This window comes from Cupressus sempervirens, chromosome 8, assembly GCF_028749045.1.
Source record: "Cupressus sempervirens isolate cs-2001-9-10 chromosome 8, ASM2874904v1, whole genome shotgun sequence".
Classification (NCBI taxonomy): Eukaryota; Viridiplantae; Streptophyta; class Pinopsida; order Cupressales; family Cupressaceae; genus Cupressus; species Cupressus sempervirens.
The window spans coordinates 49420955-49430118 of NC_143125.1; the positions used below are offsets into that span (position 1 = coordinate 49420955).

A 9164-nucleotide genomic window follows, 5' to 3' on the forward strand; every position below is an offset into this window, starting at 1 on the left:
ATTTTGGATGATAAAGACAGAAACAGGATCATTGACACTAGTAAGCATGACAATAATATTTTTCAGTAAAGAGCTTGAACGTACATCAATTAATTTGGCTAGAAATTAAATTTACCCAAAAATATGTACCTACAAGTGCAATCCATTATAAAAGATAAGCCTTAGTAGCAGTGCAAATAAGTTATCTAGAAAGTTCACTATTTATGACATCTGGTTTAAAAGTGTTCATTGCATGTGGTTGTTAGAAGCACTGCCCAATAATCTAAACATACACAAGACACCTTAGCCATGCATACAAATATTATTATGCATAGTGTTGTTTTCTTTCGAATATTGTGAGTAGTTAAATAAAAAAACTAACGGGAAAAAATAAGAGAGCCAATAGGAAAGGAGAGCTTAAAATTTGATAAATTTTGTTTAATTAAGAATTTTACAAAACTATAATATAAATAACAACATTTTCTAATCGGGAAATTATTGAGGAGGGAACTAATTAAAAAGAGTTGAGTGAAAATTATAGCTAATTAAAAAGAGTTGAGTGAAAACTATAGTCTCTGCCTATTGGTATTCAAATTTCCAAATCTATGAAAATAAGGTTTGTTTTTCTTTTATATTTCAATAAAAAATAATTTGCAACTCATTATCTTATACTACTTGATTGAATTTAATAAAAATACAAGTCTAATATCATGCACAAGTATTGGAAATATCACACTAATAGTTTAAAACAAAAGAAATTATCTTTCACATAAACTTTTTAGAAGTTTTCCTTAAAAAAAAAATTCACCAATAATTTATTTGACTTATTCAAACAACTTTAACTTATATTATTAACTTCTATAATCTACATCTTCTTAATTTAACTTATCTTTGAAAATATATATATATATTTCAACTTCACTCAAATCAATCACAATTTTAAAACTTATTCTTTAAAAAATATTGATTTTAATAACATTATTTAGCATATATTATTATTCTTACTGTCTAACTAATATAAAAAATATATATAAATCATATGTAATATTTTTTACATATAAAAAAGAAATCAAATATTAATAATATCAACAAAAAATATCATTACATCATCACCACCACTGTCATCTTCTTCTTCATTGTTATTAATATAATCATCATCACCACCACTACAATCACTTTTCGTCATCAACATAATCAACGACATCGTCATAATTAGCCAAATCAACCTTTGAACAACCATCAGTCATCTTCCGACTACTTGCCAATTCAACCTTTGTCCAGTTGCTTCCCAAATCAGCCTCATTAAAATGATGAAGATCGACAAAGCTATAGCGCTTCATATCTTCAGAATATTTGCAATTGTAAACGCATAGCTGAGAAAATAAGACTACGCAATATTGGGAGTGTTTTTCTTTCCTTTCCTTTCTCTACTCCCATAAGAAATGCCTTCTCTGTAGAACAATAACCTTGTGTTATATTGTGCATCTAGGTCTCATACTTTGAGAGCCTTTCTTGATCAATTATGCATGTGTATATCCAATATCTATAATCAAAATAGAGATTTGCACATCCTAGGTGAGTGCCCTTCTCAAGCACAATCCTGGTCCCATTACAGATGTCGCTCCCTATGCGAGGAGACCCAGAAAGCATAGAGCAATAAATGAATGTGCCAATCGAATGATGGGTTTTGTGAAACAAATCCATCGTCACCTCTACTTTATCTCTGCTATTTCCCTTAAAATTTATTTCACAAAAAACATCTGGCATAGACAATGTGTTGCTAATATGATTTACATTAAAATATGAGATGGCTGATCTCTTCATGATTCCAACTTCATCTACAATTAAATTTGACACCGCCAATCTCCCAACTAGAATTGTAACTTCTGACGAAAAAATCTGAAATCACAGTGCCCTCACTAAGTTATTCTCAACATATGTTAAACAGTACTAAATTGTTCTACAAGAATTGCAACAACTCGAGAAAATTTGAAAGAAAATCATGGGCTACAAATGATGAGGGAAAAACGCATATCTATGTTCAATACCTACAACCTTTGAACACAACTTATGATAGGACTGTTTGAAATAATGATTTCTTTCAGTCCTTTCAATTCTTCAATACCTCTTATGTTCTGTAGCTTTGGACATCTAGCAATGATAAAGATCTCCAAGTACATTAAAAATTCAATGCCTTGTATACTCTATAGCCTTACACAACACCCAATGAAAATTCTCTTCAACTCCTTCAATTTTTCAAAAAAAATTACATCCTGGAGCCGTGCACATTCCTCAATCTAGATTATCTTCAATGCCTTCAATTGCTCAATAACTTTTACACTCTTCAGCTCCAGACAATAAGCAATCCAGATCCTCTTCAATCCCTTCAATCTTTTAATAGATGATCTATCTTGTAGGCTCTGGCAGCAGCTAACATAGACCCTCTTGAGACAAGAGGCATGCCCAAGATTTGGCAATTCTATCATTGTTCGACATAGTTTTATGTGAAGTGCTTCAAGATTTAGCAAATCGTTGCCCAATACTTTTCTCAACTATCCACATTTCAACATTACTAGAGATTCTAGTGTGGTTACCCCCATTAAATCCACTCCAATTACATCTTTCATAGAACAAAGCTCAAGAGATTTGAGGGCGGGACAGAACTATCCATGAATTGAGACCTTCCTTGTGTTACATACGCCACACAAAGATAAGGCTTCAAGGCTTCTCATACAAAACTGATCATCAGTCCTTTTAATCCTCTGTAGCTTAAATCAATTTCCCCTTCTACATTAAACCATTCCAACTGAAAAGTACGTAGATTGGTGAGCTCTTTCATTGATTTTAGTAAGAAGTTTCATTCTAACCTTGCAGATCCAACATTTAGGTACAAACTTTCTAGATGTTTGAATATTCGAAACAAACTCACTAGCTCGTTGAAATGTTGTTTGGGTAATTGGTTGGCTATTGAAACCTTGAAGTTGTAATATAGTTCTCTTAACTCGAGTGGAACCTAAAATTTACAATCACTTCGTTTCAAACTAGTAATTTATTAAATGATTAAAATCTAATAAAATAAGGAGATCTGATATCTGATTGAGATCTAATATATTAGCAGCAAGATAAATACTAGACAATAAAAAATATTAGAAATAAACACTTAAGAGAGAAGCAAATTTTATTCACAAAACTGATTGATTACAAACCTATGCAATGACATTTATATAGAGAGAGCCTAAGAGATGAGGGCATTAATAGAAGATGTTTCTAGAGGATAAGTGGATAATGTTGTATGACCTAGCTTCATGGAGGACATTCCTATCTTGTTAGAATAATGTTGACTATTTCTAACATCCTCCCTTAATTTTTACCACTAATGATAATGTGTGGGAGAAATTACAATAAAAATTTGAGATAGGATAGGTCCTGGCATTAAGCCTTGTTAGGTACCTATTTACAATATAAAAAAAAAGAGGGGAACATTATATGACTATCCCCCCTTAATGTTCACCTTAATCATGCCTAGCATGCCCCTTAGTTTCAAAAATTTGGCCTGAAGCATACTCTTAGTAAATATGTCTGTTGCTTGGTCTTCACTTGGACAAAATTGGAGATTAACAAAATTTGCTTGAACAAGATCTTGAATATAGTGAACATCAATCTCAATGTGTTTTTTTTTAGCATGAAAAATAAGATTATTGGCAACTTGGATAGCACTTTGATTATCACAATACAAAAGAGTAGCTAAACTCTATGCAAAACTAAGCTCAAATAAAAGGTTGTGAATCCAAATTGCTTCCTTTCCAACTTCTTTTGCTGCTTTATATTCTGCTTCACATGAGGACAATGATGTAGTAATTTATTTTTTGCTGCTCCATGTAATTGGACCTGACCCATGCTGAAAAATATAACCACTAGTAGATTTCCTATCATCTATATCACCTCACCAGTTTGAATCTGTAAAGCCAATCAAAAAAACTAAGGACTTGTAACTATAATGTATGCCATAGTAAATGGTTCCATGAATGTATCATAAAATCCTTTTGGCAACCAACCAATGAGTTTCTTTTGGTTCCTGCATAAATCTAGATACCAAATTAACAACAAAACAAATATCTAGTCCAGAATGTGTTAGATAAACCAAGCTACCAACAAGCTGTTTATATAAAGTAGCATCCACCTTCTTGGAAATACATTCTTTAGTAAGCTTAATTCTAGATTGAAAAGGAGTAGGGGCTAGCTTACATTCAAGCATGTTAAATTTTTCTAAAAGATCCAAAGCATATTTTTCTTGAGAGATAAATAACCCATCATGAAGTCTACTAATTTGCAAGCCAAGAAAATAATTTAGTTCACCCAAATCACTCATATGAAATGTCCCTTTAAGATCTGATTTCAAATCAATAATTAACCCAATATTTGGTCCAACTATGAGCAAACCATCCACATAAACTGCAACAAGAATAATTTCATTTTGCACTCTCTTCACATAAAGATTTGGATCTGATTTGCATTTTTGAAACTCATGAAGCAGAAAATACCTATCAATCTTCTCATTCCATGCTCACGGTGCTTGTTTAAGCCCATAAAGTGACTTCTTTAATCTACAAACAAGATTTGGATGTTGCTGATCTACAAAACCTAGTGGCTGATCCATAAATATTTCTTCATATAAATCTCCATTTAAGAAAACATTTTTTACATCCATTTGATGAATATGCCACCCAAGACTTGAATCCAAAGAAATAATAATTCTAATTGTATTCATTTTAGTGACAGGGGAAAAAGTTTCTTCATAATCAACACCCTCTTTTTTATTAAATCCCTTAGCAACCAATGTAGCTTTGAATTTTTCTATAGCACCATCGGATTTTTAAAAAAAATTATAAACCCATTTGCAACCAATGAAATTCTTACCATTGGGAAGAGGCACAAGTTCCCAAGTTTTATTTTTTACCAAAGAATCATATTCTTCGTCCATAGCTTGCTCCCATTCTTTCTTCCCTCTAGCTTCCTCGTATGATCTTGGGTCATTTACTTGTAATACTTTGGCCATGAGAGCACTACCATTTCTCCCTTGGATCTTTGAGCCTTGCCTAGATATTTTTTCAACACTCCTTGTCTTTCGACTAGCTAAAAAGTCATCTTCTTCATCATCACTACCTATAGAAAATATTTGATTACAAGCATTAGTTGTGTTATTTTCACTAGTATTTTCATTATTTGTAGAAGTGCACAACTCATCCTCATCAATGTAGTCTCCATTTCTTCCTAAAATATCTTTAAAAAGAGAAGCATTTGTTGTGGTAGAGTGAGAAGGAGTGGCTATAAGTTGTGAATGTTCATCAAACTTCACATCTCTACTAACAAAGACCTTGTTTTTTGTCAATTCATATAACCTATAAGCCTTTGATTCTTCACTATAACCCATTAAAAAAACACTTATGACTCTTTGGTTCTAACTTTTCCCTTTGTGCATCAAGAATGTGTGCCCAAGCAATACACCCAAATACTTTAAAATATCCAATGTGACATTTCTTACCACTCCATGCTTCTTCAAGGGTGATATTTGTGAGAGCTTTGGTGGGGATTCTATTTATAATATGTGTAGCACAAGAAATAGCCAAACCCCAAAATTTATTGTGCAAACTTTTAAAATGCAACATACAACAAGCCATTTCTAAAAGAGTTCTATTCATTCGTTCAACCACCCCATTTTGTTGAGGAGTATAAGGAACTATTCTTTGTACCTTAATACCATAATTTTCACAGAATGACTCAAATGCATAATTGCAATATTCACTCCTATTATCCATCCTTAAACATTTAATTTTTTCGCCACTTTGATTTTCAACTAATGCCTTACACTTTTGAAACACTTCAAACACTTCTTTTTTTCTTTCAAGAAAATAAACCCATACTCTCCTACTATAATCATCAATAAAAGTGAGAAGGTACCTGGCACCTGAAAGTGAAAGATACCCTAGTTCACATAAATCACTATGAATGAGTTGTAGTGGATGATTAGCTCTCCATGCTTTGCTTTAATCAAAAGGATCTCAATGATGTTTCCCTAACAAACAACCTTCACACACACCTTCACAAGCTGAAATATTTGTTAATCCTCTAACCATATCTTGTAATTTTCTATAATTTAAATGTCCAAGTCTAGCATGCCAAAGTTGTGGCATATAATCAATCTAAGCAATAAAAGCATGAGAGAGTCTATATTTATCATCAAGAAACCCCACAAATTTAAATAGATTCTCTTCATGATCAACTCTACCAATAGCAATTATATTGCTTGGGTCTTTTCTATCTCTAACAATAACTTGATCAGCATTGACAACAAACTTATATCCAACTTGAACTATTTTGTATACTGAAATAAGATTCACCCCCAATCCTTCAAGCAATAAAATATTTTTCAAAGACCCATTTGTTACATTAATAGTTCCTGTTCCTAAAAATGGAAATTTCATTTTATTGCCAATAGAAATTTCTTGATCTGAATTCTTCCCTTCATAAAAATCAATAAACAAAGATCTATCCCTAGTCATGTGAGATGATGCCCCTGAATCTAAAATCCATTCTTTATGAGAATCTAAAGCAAAGTATCCCCCCTTAACACTAGATTTACTCTTGGGTGTAGCAATTACCTCCTCAATTGATTTCTCTTGCCTTTTTAAAGAGATAGCTACGAAACTATGTCTATCCTTCTTTCCATCCTTAAACCTTTCTTGCTTGGGCTTATATTGCTACCTTTCACTATCCCTCTTCTTCAAACAAAATTTCTCCATGTGATTCTCACCTCCACAATACCTGCAAACAAAGGTCTTTCTTCCAGCTTGCTTTTCTGCACCATCATTTCTATAAAAATGGTTAGAACCTTCATTATTTTAAAATTTATCATTTCCTTTCCAATTCTTTTTTCCATCATTTCTAAAAAAAATTCTTTTGGTTGTATATGCATGATTCTTCTTAATATGCCCTTCTTTAATAAGTTGAACTTCTTCATCTAAAATAGATTTGTAAAATTGATCAAAAATTTGTTGGGGGTATTGGGATTTAGTTGAAGAACCCTTTTCCTTGATTCCTTAAATACTTTATATGGATGGGGAAGCTTACTTTCAACCATTGCAATCAACTAGAAATCTTTTTTCGCATATTCAGCACCTATTTTTTTGAGCTAAGCATTTAAAAAAGTAACTTCATTGAAGTAATCAAACATTTTTCCAAAATCAAATGAATCTAAATTCATCAATTTTTCTTCTATACTAAACATGCTAGCAATGTTTGCATCTTTACAATATTTTTCTAAAGTCTCCAACAACTCTATTGGGTTATCAATATCAACAAATCTTCTATTTAGATTGGGGCTCAAAGCTTCACCAATAATACCTCTAGCTTGCTCCAACTTGCATTTCCACAACTCCTTTTCTCTATCAATTTGTTGAGGTTCCCCAATTTCTTTATTTACTATCCTCCATAAAGCATTTTCTCTTAGAGCATTCTTGACTATAATCTTCTAATTTGAAAAACCACTTCCATCAAAGATAGGCAAAACTTCATTTGAAGAACCCATGTTAACCAAAAAAAATTAGCTTTCAAACAAATCTAGCAATACTCCAGAAGCATAATAGCCCTGCAACAAAGTATCACTCCAAAAATATGTCAGCCTTGCAAACAAACCATTTCCAGCAATATATTTGTCTACAGCAAAACCCTCTAGCAATATTTCTAGTTGAACTTCTAAATGAATCTCCAACTGAACCTGGTTAAACTATGCTCTGATACCATGATAAAAAATAAGGAGATCTGATATCTAATTGAGATCTAATATATTAGCAGCAAGATAAATACTAGACAATAAAAAATATCAAAAATAAACACTTAAGAGAGAAGCAAATTTTATTCACAAAATCGATTGATTACAAACCTATGCAATGGCCTCTATATATAGAGAGCCTATGAGATGAGGGCATTAATAGAAAATGTTTCTAGAGGATAACTGGATAATGCTATATAACCTAGTTTCATGGAGGACATTCCTATCTTGTTAAGATAATGTTGTATTCAGGAGCATTCGGCTTCAACTTTGATTAAAACTATTACAACTTTGATTAAAACTATTACAAAATTTGGGAGCATTCGGCTTCAACTAGAAAACCCTAATATAGCCCTAAAAACTTCAAACTTTGAACTTTAAACTTATAGCTCTAATGGTTGCATACAATAGTGCTTGGAGAAATCACTGCTTCATAAGACAAATCCAACAAACAATAAACTTATAGAATGATTAGAGAAGAAACACGTGCAACTATAGGCACGAAAAAAATTTCCTTCTATCTTCTGCACAACTGGGTTTGCTTATCACTTTCCTTCTTCCTTCTCTAATCTACAAAATCTTTTCTCTCTCTGATCTGTTGAACTGAATGAATGAATCAATACATTCCTTTTGTCTCATTTCCAAAAACATTTCCCCCTCTTTTCCAAATTTAAAACTCACCTACCGAGCATTAAATTTTTGGGTCGTTCTACAAGATGTCAGGTAGTAGGTGGGCATTTGGCTCAAGGGGCAACCAATAATGTGTGAGATATTTCAACACTCCCCCTTTGTCTCGAGCCAAACAAACAAGGATTACTACTAATCCAAATCAACTACATCAAGACACTCTCTTAGGTGTACAAAGGTTCTAATGCCTAATGGATTAGTAAATATGTCTACTAGTTGTTTCTCAGACCTACAAAATTCCATTTTGATAGCCCCATTCTCCACCAACTCTTTGATGAAGTGATATCTGATCTCTATATGCTTGCTTCTCCCATGGAAGACTAGATTCTTGGACAATGCAGTTGATGAGATGTTGTCACAATAAATTATGGTTCCATCCTCTTGTCTTTCATTCAAATCTATCAAGATCCTCCTTAGCCAAATAGCTTGGCATACTACTACATTTTTTGCTATATATTCAGCCTCTGCTATAGATTGAGCAACAATAGGTTGCTTCTTGGATGCCCATGAAATTGCATCTAATCTCATATGAAACATGTATCCAGAAGTGCTTTTCCTATCATCTAGACTTCCAACCCAATCACTATCTGTATAACTAACCAACTTAAAGTCATTTACTACAGTATACAAAATTCCAAATCCCTTGGTACCATTCGCATACCTTAGGATC

The 9164-nt window shown here is 32.6% G+C and overlaps 1 pseudogene; it reads right to left on the bottom strand.

Moving 5' to 3' along the window:
• Positions 1-1429: 1429 nt before the first annotated feature.
• On the bottom strand, positions 1430-5035 carry LOC149541550 (uncharacterized; annotated as a pseudogene).
• Between the last annotated feature and the right edge of the window lie 4129 nt (positions 5036-9164).